At 41.8% G+C, this 10454-nt stretch overlaps 1 long non-coding RNA gene across 1 annotated transcript; it reads left to right on the top strand.

Moving 5' to 3' along the window:
- Positions 1-2074: 2074 nt before the first annotated feature.
- LOC113745450 (uncharacterized) lies at positions 2075-2707 on the top strand. Its single transcript, XR_003462149.1, has 2 exons — positions 2075-2377; positions 2538-2707. It is a non-coding gene; the product is annotated as an uncharacterized LOC113745450 (long non-coding RNA).
- The last annotated feature ends 7747 nt before the right edge of the window (positions 2708-10454 follow it).

The following is a 10454-nucleotide window of genomic DNA, read 5'->3' as shown; positions in this document are numbered from 1 at the left end:
CCGCGATGAAAATGAAAATGGTCTGGTACAGTTGTGCAGGGCCCATGTAGGCAGAGACTTCTTTCATCTCTTTGCGTTTTCTTTTGTGTTTTTGTTTCCAAGGGGGGTATGTCTTAATTAACAGAAAAGTGTTAACTTGGACCAAGTAGAAATAGGGTACGCGTCACCCATCAAAAAGCTTTAGGTGGAATGATACTGTGGGACGGAGATGTGGGGGGGCGTTGGGTGGAAAGATCCTCGACAGCAACGATCAGGGTAACGGTAGCAAGGCAGGCTCCAATGTTGGGGGGTCATGGGGGGAAGACGGGAGCAGATTCTCAAACAAATGGGCTATAGCGGCTGGATAGAAAATGTTACAAGGGAGGTGCAGCAGACAGAGGGTAAGACGACGGGGATAATCTGATACAAACGAGAGAGCCGCGATTGACAGTAACGTGGTCTCACGCAGGAAGGGAGCCGCGGGGGGGGGTGGGGGGTGGGTCGCAGTTGGGTGGGGGGGGGCCATATATTTAGTGGGTAAGAGGTGAAGCTCTCTCTGTGATACAATGGAAAAACAGTTGGTGCGAGTGCGTGGTGTAACAAAGTGACCTTGATGATTGCGAATGGCGCTGGAATATGAAAGCCCCAGTGCGTGACACTGATTGCAGTTTGTGTCCAGCCTCCAGACTACGAGTGGTAGACATCGTGTTTCCTATCAAACCTGCAAAGTGCCGTTTAGACCAGGCAATAAGAATCAGGGAAGTATGATCAACCGCATCAGGTGTGCTGCGGGAGCGATTTGCAATGGAAAATCTCGCTTAGCTGGTGAAGGGAAACGCCAATACGATACGGGAGTTGGTGTTTTCGAAGTCCGGGGATAATGGGATCCAGAGGGGGCTGTCATCACGTGAAGGGAGGAGGCAAGACCGAGGGACAAATAGAAAAAACGACTGAGCAAAGGGCGGTGGGGGGGGCAGCGGCCGAAGAATTGTTAGGGCTGGTGGGCGTCTGGGCAGGGGCCCAGGAACGAGAAGGGCGTGGTGGGGCGTGATAACTTCATTCCGGTGGTCAACGCCTTGGTTTAGGTGCTTATCTCGGTCTGCTATCTCTCAGTGCCCACGCGCAATCTGCATCGCTTACAAGCTATCACAATCCGGTGTACTGTGTAATGAACTAAAGGAACTAAATCTAAACTAATGGTTATTGAGCTAAATTATTGAAACATGCAATGATGAATTCAAAACTAGTAAAATGCAGTGTTTACAGATTATGATACTTATTTATAATAATTTAAATTACAAATACAATGGTCAATTTATTATCCAGAGTAGGGGTATCCTCTGTGTAGCCTGGCTTCAACATCTTGCCAGGCTGTCTCAGTCTCTCTGAGACTGTTAGGGTGGGAGGGTGGACCAGAGGATACCCTTTTTAAAACAGCATAACTTGAATTGTCTGTGTAAAGGAAATGTACCTGTTAAAAATGTGTGGTCGTCTTTGTATCTGTCAATTTCCTTTTCCCTTTTGTTTATTAATTATTTTTTTCATTGATTCTGGTTTACTGCTCTGTAAAACACTCTGTAAAACTTTTTAAAGGTGCTATTTCAATAAAGTTATATTTTTCTTATTTGTTAAAGGGGCTTAGGAGGTAAAGCGGGTCGTCCACTAATCGGAAGATTGGCCGTTCGATCCCCAGCTCCTCCAAGTCTACATGTGTCCTTCCTTTCATTGATTCTGGTCTACTGCTGTTAAACACTCTGTAAAACTTTTAAAGGTGCTTTTAAAATGCTGCCTCAGTCTCTCTTAGGCTGTTACAGTGTGGGTAATGGGGGGCGGCTTAGGAGATAAGGCAGGTCGTCCACTAATCAGAAGATTGGTGGTTCGAGCCCCATCTCCTCCAGTCAACGCAAGCGTCATTGGGAAAGGTACTGAACCGCAAACTGTTTGTTCCCTTGTCACTTATTATAGTGTCTATATTCTAGATGTATGTGTTTTAAATGTAACATCCTGCTGTACTAAAACCCCACTTCCCATATTTCTCTCGAGCAGGTTGCCCAAACTTGTCATAGACTCTAACTTGTTTAAGTTTACTTGAGCCTGAACTGTGGTGACACTTGCCGGCCCTGGCTCACCTACTCCCTCCAGCACTGTGAGGACCGGCTCATAACAACAAAGACTGCCACAGACCGGATGCTGCTGGACCGGATGCTACTGAGAGAGATATGAGATATGTGTTTTCCCCCTGCAAAAGGCATTGGAGATTTTATTTCATGTTTTGCTTTAGTTAACAGTGAGTACAACATGTCATTTACAAGCTGAACATCACGCAGCCTTCCAAAGCTTCTCTGTGTCCAGTGGCACTGGACAGAAGATGATTTTCTGGCTTGCAGAAGTATTTAAGGTATTTAATAATTGTGTTTTACATAACTTTTATTATAACATCTTTCTGTTTTCTCTTGTCAGGACCAACTCTATCCTACATAACTCCAACTCCAATGTGAAAACATTGACAATCAACAGTCTATAGTTTACTAACTGCTGTTATAATTTGTTTAATTTAGAACTGGTTGCGGCGGATGGCCATCCACATGATCCGGGATCTGCTCAAGGTTTCTGCCACAGGCAGTTTTTCCTTGCCACCGTTGCCAAGTGCTTGGTCATGCTGGGAATTGTAGTGGAGATCGTGAAAACTGTCATCAGAGAACTTATTAAAGACTTTGTTACAATGTTCTACTGTTTTCAGATTTTCACATTTAAAGATGTATATTGTTTGGCTTTTCAAACTTTATTGTCTAGAGACAGCTAAAGTGATAGGAATGTGGGGGGAGAGGTGTAGGGGGAACACATCCAACAGCATGCCAGCAGCGGATTGCTTATACTATACTATTACTTTTACAGTTATAGCTTTTATACACAAGAGTATTACACAACATGTACAACTCTCATACTATTCTACTCTTTTCAGCTTATTTCAGCATTTTTAAGATATGTCTTTATGGTATTCACAGCTTTATACGTACTAGAACTCAAAAGTTCCTGTTCAAGCTGAACGCCAGCTGAATGGCCAGCCGTTTTCCAGCTGACTTCCAGCAGCTGCCTGCCAAGTTCCGTGACCGGAGTGACCCCCTCCTTCTCCTATTTTTTTACTGAACTCACAGAAACTTTTTTACAGTTCTACTTGGAGATGAAACCAACGGCACACTCATTAGGCATTCTCGTTGCTCAACCTTTGTTGCGCTACAGAGTAACGGCTTTTGGTCTCCCAGTGTCACAGATCACAGAGCGGAAAATGCAGCTGGTTGACCACCGCATACTATACAGTAGCCTTATGTTTGAGTGTGTTCATGATTGAAATTAAATGTAAGGTGGTTATATCCAACACGTCAGCATTCACCAATCAACAAACATCTAGGCTTTCTGTTTTTACTAGTGGTGAGCCATATTTTGGCGTTAACGTGCTGCGTTAACGTGAGATCTTATCGGGCGATATAAAAAAATATCCACCATTATCTATTCTCAAAACTGTCCAGCCTTTGAGGTAGTTTTGACTTTTTTCTCTTTTGTTCGTTTTTGTTTCTTCGCTGTAACTCTGTGGAGTCCTGATCTGTCTAGCAATGTTGTTTTGAGGTGTCTGCACATAGATGCATAGTTCCCTACTAACATTAGTATTTTTGACTACATATGGTTTACATGAAGATACTTGGTTTGTCACAGTAGCTGTTATCTTAAGGTCATCTGGACTTTGAGGTAATTTAGATAGAAAGGTACTTGGGTCTCCCAAATGGTGTTTTTTTCCATGTCTATCTCCATTTACAAGGTTGAGGAGAGATCAGGCCAGAGATCAAAAGAGCCATGTTGTGGATGCCTGACGAAGGAGTCTCTCCCTCTTTCTCGGCCTTTTATGACACCAGGGCCTTTGTTGGGGCATCCCAGGAGAGGAGTCTCTCTCTCTTTCCTGGCCTTTTATGACACAAGAGTTATAAAACATTGTTTATTCTGAATGCATGTTCTGGAAGCTCCCCATGGTATATAAGAGCTTGCCTGTATAGTTCAGGAGAGTCTCTCATCATTCGGCCGGAGCTCTCCAAGTAGTTTCTACTTGTTACGTACTGAACTTGTTGTAATAAACTTGTTATACAACTAAGACGGTGTCGGCGGAACTTCTCTTCAAACATCAGCATCACCACCGAAAATAAACTACAAATGGCGTCACGACAGGATCGTGTTTGCGGCCGAGGCGCAGCTGGACGCGGCTCTGCTTTCCTCCTCTCATCCCAGGTGAGCGTACATAGTTCTGCTGTTTGGGGGGTGGCGGTTTGACTGTCGCTGTGGTCTGGCTGTGTTGGTTCGCACCGAGGCGGTCCTGTGTGGGTGGATGTGTGTTGTGCTGTGTTGCTGTTTTTGGGGAAGTTTCGTTTAAATTTGCTTACTCTCCATCGTTTTACTGTGGCGTGCACATCGCAGTAGGGGGGAGTGATGGTAGGGAGAGACTTTAATGTTAAACTTAGAATAGTATGTTTGTCTAAAAAGGCAAGAAGCCTTACAACAAGTACGTTAGCTCGGAGTTTGGAAACTCTGCGGGATTACCTGCGGCGGCGTGAAAGTTAGACGAGGAACGTCAAGGAAAAAAGGATTTAAGGAAACCGCGAATTGATAAAAACCCTCTGGGAGTGTTTTTAGACCGGCCGAAAAACCTGGACAGTTCACTAGGTGATGTTCAGGTCAGTTATAAAGTATAACTGGGAGTGTAGGCAAAATTTGTAGATAGACGACCGCTCTGCCGTGGGCTGACGCGACACGACTGATGTAGTTTTGTCAGATATTCTGCACTCATAAGGTAGCATAAATTTAGATTAAAGGAAAAGGGACGGGTAGAGCATAGCTCAATAGGTTGTCTTTAGAATAGATTGTTAAGTTGTGATTTTGTTTTTGTTTGTTATATGGGGGATTTTTTGTTTAGGTTAATATATTGACAGGCCGGAGAAGACTCCCTCCTCCCTCTCTGTGCCTTTCTCTGTTTCTCTGTCCTGTCGAAAGAGACGTCAGCGCTGCAGGAGAATTGTGTGTCTTTGGTGTGTGTGTTTGGAGTATGACCACTTTAGTTTAAAACTATGGTCCTTCTTCCTGTGTTAGGTATTATCTGATTAATAAAAATTAACTATTGCATATCATTAGGATTTAGCTTATGAAATATATATTGTCGGAAGACATCTATTTTATGAATGAAACTATGAGCCTTTAAAGACATTTGTATAAATCTATGGCCTTTTTTAAGGACGTTTGTAAACTATATGAGCTTTATTAAGGATGGTGTCTATGATTTTGATGACTTCATGAGAAATAAATACATAAATACATAAATAAATAAATAAATAATAAATAAAGAGTTAATAAGATATATAAGGAGTGGAGATTAATGCATAACTTTATAGAAGATAACTGTGATTGAGAAGAGTGAAGAGTGTCGAGTGTGTTCTGCGGTTAGAGGATTTGAGAGTGTGGAATGCATTGAGAGGTTTGGTGTTGAAAAGAATGATGTGGCATGAGGTTGGGTGCTTTAGAGCGCAGGATACCTGTTCAGACATCCCAAGTTCCAAAAGTCATTTCCGGGAGATGGGGGGGGGGGGGGGTCTGGGGGGGGGTGATGGACTTGGCATACCTCGACATGTCGTTTGCAGTCTTAAGTCCGCCGGGGAAATGCTGAATCACTGTTGCACACAGTGCACCTTGCCATGGTGTCATATTCCACTTTAACAAGACAAGGATATACTTTCGTATACTCTGCTGTGTAAAATGAGTTTTGTATTTTTTTTCTTACTGAGGCTTCGCCTGTGCCATTTCGCGAGCTGCATTGATTGAAGGAGTGAACACCGAATTTTTAAACCTGTGGTGATAAATAATAAGTCGGAGAGAGTACATCGAAGTCTCCCACAACGAAAGCTTATTGGTGTATTTGCTGACCAACCAATCGCGCGCTCTCTCTCGCACCAGTCGCCCTGAAACCGAGAACACGCTGAACGGTTTTCGCTTGAATGCATGCACGGGTGCTTCATGTAGCTCATTGTATCCAGTCTCACGCGCTCACCCCCCTCCCCTCTCGCGCCCTATGCCCTGCGCAATGTAACTGAAGAGTAATCGAGCATGATGCGCGAGGTACTATCTTTTCTTATGCTCGCACTCGCATTTTTTTTAATCTCTCTCGCGTAATCCAAAATCGGGGTTGTTTTACCTAGCCGCGGCATCAGGGAGCCACTGTTAATATCAGGGAGACTCCCGGAACTTCCGGGAGACTTGGGATGTCTGCCTGTTGTAAATCACCCTAAAAGTGCGGACGGGAAAAAGGGGGTTACAAAATGATATTGAATTGAATTGAAGGAATAAGCTAAAATCTAATTCTTGTTTTTTCCATTGTTCCTTGCCTCTGTGGGAGGACACGGAGAGAAAGGCGGAGCTGAACAGGGCCCGTTCAGTGACGTCAGACTCCAACACGACCACTGCCCAAGGCCAGTACTGTTTTTGTTCACGAACTCTTGCTATACCTGCTGTTTTGAAAAATATGCATTTATGAGCATTAGGACCAAATTTGGGGGGTAACTACAATTTGAGTGGGGAAATAGCTATCCTGCTTGTGTGTGCTATCTTGAAAAGCTGGCAACAGACTGACCAGTTAAGAAGGTGTTATAGTGTGGATTGCAACTGTGATGCTTTGTTGTTTGTGCATTTCCTGCTGTTTGGTTTGTTCTGAGCTGACTTTGTTGTTAGTATTCACTTTGAGATTCTTTTAGAAACCTGTAGTGAAAAGGATTATTTGGTTAATGATTGATTGATTGCCTGAATTGTTCGATTGCTGCCTCGTTTAATTGATTGATTAGTTGGGTTTGCTTAATGTGATTGTTTTTCTTTGTTTGATTGTGTTATTTCAATTGATTGCTTTGTTGTTTTATTGTTGATTTATGGTTGTTTATTAGTTTTACCGTACAAAAAGTACATGAAGCAGCTAACTGCAAAAAGAACACTAACCATAAAACAATTACGCCTCTTGATATGTACATTAATCCCTTATAAAGAGGTCTCACGTCTCAGCAAATGGTCCCGCCGTTGGCCAGGGTTGCTCCCCTGGCCAGTGGAGGAACCTTTAATCCCGGGTGTTTAACCTCGTGCTTGTTCCATTAACGCAGAAAGGAGGATTAGAGGACCGTGGGTAAAGAAAGGAAAATGCCATTAACTGAAGAGGACTGGTTTAACATGTATGTGTACAGCGAACCACCACCAGCTCCAGGAGGTGGAAAGAATTTGTTGGACAAATATGATCAGGTCTTTTACTCCAAAAGAAAGAAGCCGTTAATAAGTTGAAACCAAATGAAGCCCCGGAGAGTGACGGCTTCCCAGCCGAATGGTACAAAATGTTTAAAAAGGAATTGGGTCCAATGTTATTAGCAGCATTCAATGAAACATAAAAAAAAAAAAGCAGGATCCCCCCTCTTGGAAAGAAGCCATAATTACGGTGATTCTCAAGGAGGGAAAAGATACGGAATTCTGTGAAAATTATAGGCCTATATCAATATTAAATTGTGATTATAAGATTTACACAACCATCCTAGCTAGGAGACTCGTAACTTTTATGGCAGAACTAATTAATGAAGATCAATGTGGCTTTATCAAGGGGCGCCAAACACAAGACAATATAAGGAGGACTTTACATATAACTGATGAAGTACAAGAAAAAAAAGGGAGAAAGTACACTGCTGCTCAGTTTGGACGCAGAAAAAGCTTTCGATAGCGTCAGCTGGAAATTTTATATCCTACTTTAGAAAGATTCGGCTTTAATACAGACTCAGTTAACATTATTAGAACACTCTATCAGGACACGAAGGCTAGAATTAAAATAAATTGTAGTCTCACTAACTGGTTCAAACTGGAAAGATCTACTAGACAGGGCTGTTGCTCATCGCCAGCTCTCTTTGCAATTTTCATAGAACCTTTGGCCCAGGCAATAAGAGGACGAAGGTGTAGCAGAGATAGAGGTAAAGGGCACTGATCATAACATCATCTGTATATAGCCCGATTTTATGTTCTGTCTAAAACAACCAGATGTCTGTCTTCCAAGACTTATGGAAAGACTGGATTCATTTTATTACTTGTCGGGTTATAAACTCAATGTGACAAAAACACAGGTATTACCCATTAACTATACCCCACCCCAAGCCATTCAACAAACATACAAATTCAAATGGAAAGCAAAAACAATAAAATACCTAGGTGTAAGTATTGTAAGTGGAAACTTAACAAAACTGTACAAAATTAATTATGGGACTCTAAATCAAGAAATCCAAAAAGATATAGAAAGATGGTTGGCGCTAACATTGGATTTTAGTTCCAGAATAGAAATCATAAAGATGAATATTTTACCGAGGATTTTATACCTATTCCAATCACTACCAACAGAAATCCCCACATCACAATTCAGAGAATGGGGAAAAAAAAAGAAAAAAAAAAAGACCAAGGATAAAATACGCAACTCTTCAGACTCCCAAGGACAAAGGCGGGTTAGCCCTACCAAACCTCTTAGAATATTATACCGCCCAGACTCGACCTTTGGTGTATTGGTGTGACCCTGAGTATACTGCAAGGTGGAAAGATATTGATTTTGATTCCAAATGGAACAAAATTTGAGACCTTACAAAAAAAGATAAAAAAGAAAGATACAATTTGGTTAAGGGGAAAATTAAATCAACTAGTTACACTTGTCAATGTCTATGCACCTCCGGCAGTGATACGTTTTTTTTTTTAAGAATTTGTTTGAAGTTGTGGTTCAAGAAATAGAAGGGATACTGATAAGTGGAGGGGACTTTAACAATACACTGAATCAGGACTTGGACACAACTAGTGTAAACAAAAGTAGCAAAACTCAAGTATCCCGATACTTAAATACTGTATTAACAGAGCTGGGAATTTCAGATGTCTGGAGGGAGCTACATCCATTCGAAAGGGACTTCACGTACTTCTCAGCTCCCCACTCAGTCTATTCAAGGATAGATTATTTTTTCATGAATGCAGCAGATAGATTTAGAATAGAAGAGTGTAAGAGTCGAGTAGCAGACCTCTCAGATCATTGTATTCTCCACCTGACACTGCATATGAACAACAGGAGACGGAATACAGTATGGAGAATAAATGTTGGTGTACTAAACAATCCAGGATTTGTTGAGGACATCAAAACAGAAATAAATACATACAGGGAAGAGAACGACAATGGGGAGGTAAATTTTACTACTCTATGGGATGCCATGAAAGCAGTTATGAGGGGAAAACTAATATCTCGAGCAGCATTTAATAAGAAGGGTAGGTTGAAATTATATCAGATGAAGATGGAAGAGCTTAAAAAATTAGAGCAACAGCATAAAGACTCAAATGATGCAGGTTTACTTCAACAAATCAAGGAAGTGAGGACAAAAGTGAATGAGATACTAGGAGACGAAGTGGAAATCTAGACTTCTAAAGCAGACTTATTATGAATCATGCCCCAAAGCTACAAAAATACTAGCTAGGTGATTAAGGAAACAGCAACTCATGAACACAATCCATAAAATCAGAGATCCCATAACCAATTCATTAGAATTTGAACCAGGAAAAATAGAAAATGTCTTTGAAAAGTACTACAAAAATCTGTATACACAACCGCAATCAGCGGACGAGGAAGTAATAAGAAACTTTAAGTTCATTGGACCTACCAACAATAGGAGAGAAACAGAATGGACGTTTAAATTCATGTATCACAGCAAAGGAACTGGAAGAAGCCTTAGAATCCCGGGTGGTCTTGATTGGGCCCAAATTACTCCTCTGAAATTCCATCTATGGGTCTTGGGAAGAATCATGAGGAGCTGATAATAGCTCCCCCAGATCTGTTAGGGCTAATGATTTAGGAGGCACATGGGTTAGCTTATGTGGCAAGGGGGGAAGTTAGGAGAAAGATTATGAAGGAATATGGATTCTGGGCACCATGTCTACTTACACGGATTGACTATGTCATAGGCAGATGCACAATCTGTTTGGAAAATAATGTTCTAAGGGGGGTGATGGTTCCACCTGGTCGCATTCCGACTCCAAGGAGTCCTATGTGTGAGCTAGTTGTGGACTTTGTTGATATGATCAGACCAGATAACGGTAAGAGGTATATGTTGGTTGTAGTGAACTGATTTTCAGAATGGCCTGAAGCTTGTCCAACTAAGCAGAGGGATGCTCAGTCATTTGCCAAGTTTTGCCAAAGTTTTTATGTAGAGAGGTTATAAGCAGGTGGGGGCAAGTATGTTATCACATGAAGAATATGATTTTCAAAAACCCCATTAATTTCACACATTCCTTGACTCTGCGGGTGATAAACAGCACCAAGACACGTCTTATTCACAATTGTTACAAGATCAATTTTACTGTTTTGTCAACGAACTCTTTACCATTATCTGAGGATATCCAAACTGGAA

The sequence above is a fragment of the Larimichthys crocea genome, unplaced genomic scaffold (assembly GCF_000972845.2).
Source record: "Larimichthys crocea isolate SSNF unplaced genomic scaffold, L_crocea_2.0 scaffold770, whole genome shotgun sequence".
Lineage (NCBI taxonomy): Eukaryota > Metazoa > Chordata > Actinopteri > Sciaenidae > Larimichthys > Larimichthys crocea.
The sequence above is the reverse complement of the archived record's forward strand: the minus strand, read 5'-3'. Positions and strand labels throughout refer to the sequence as shown.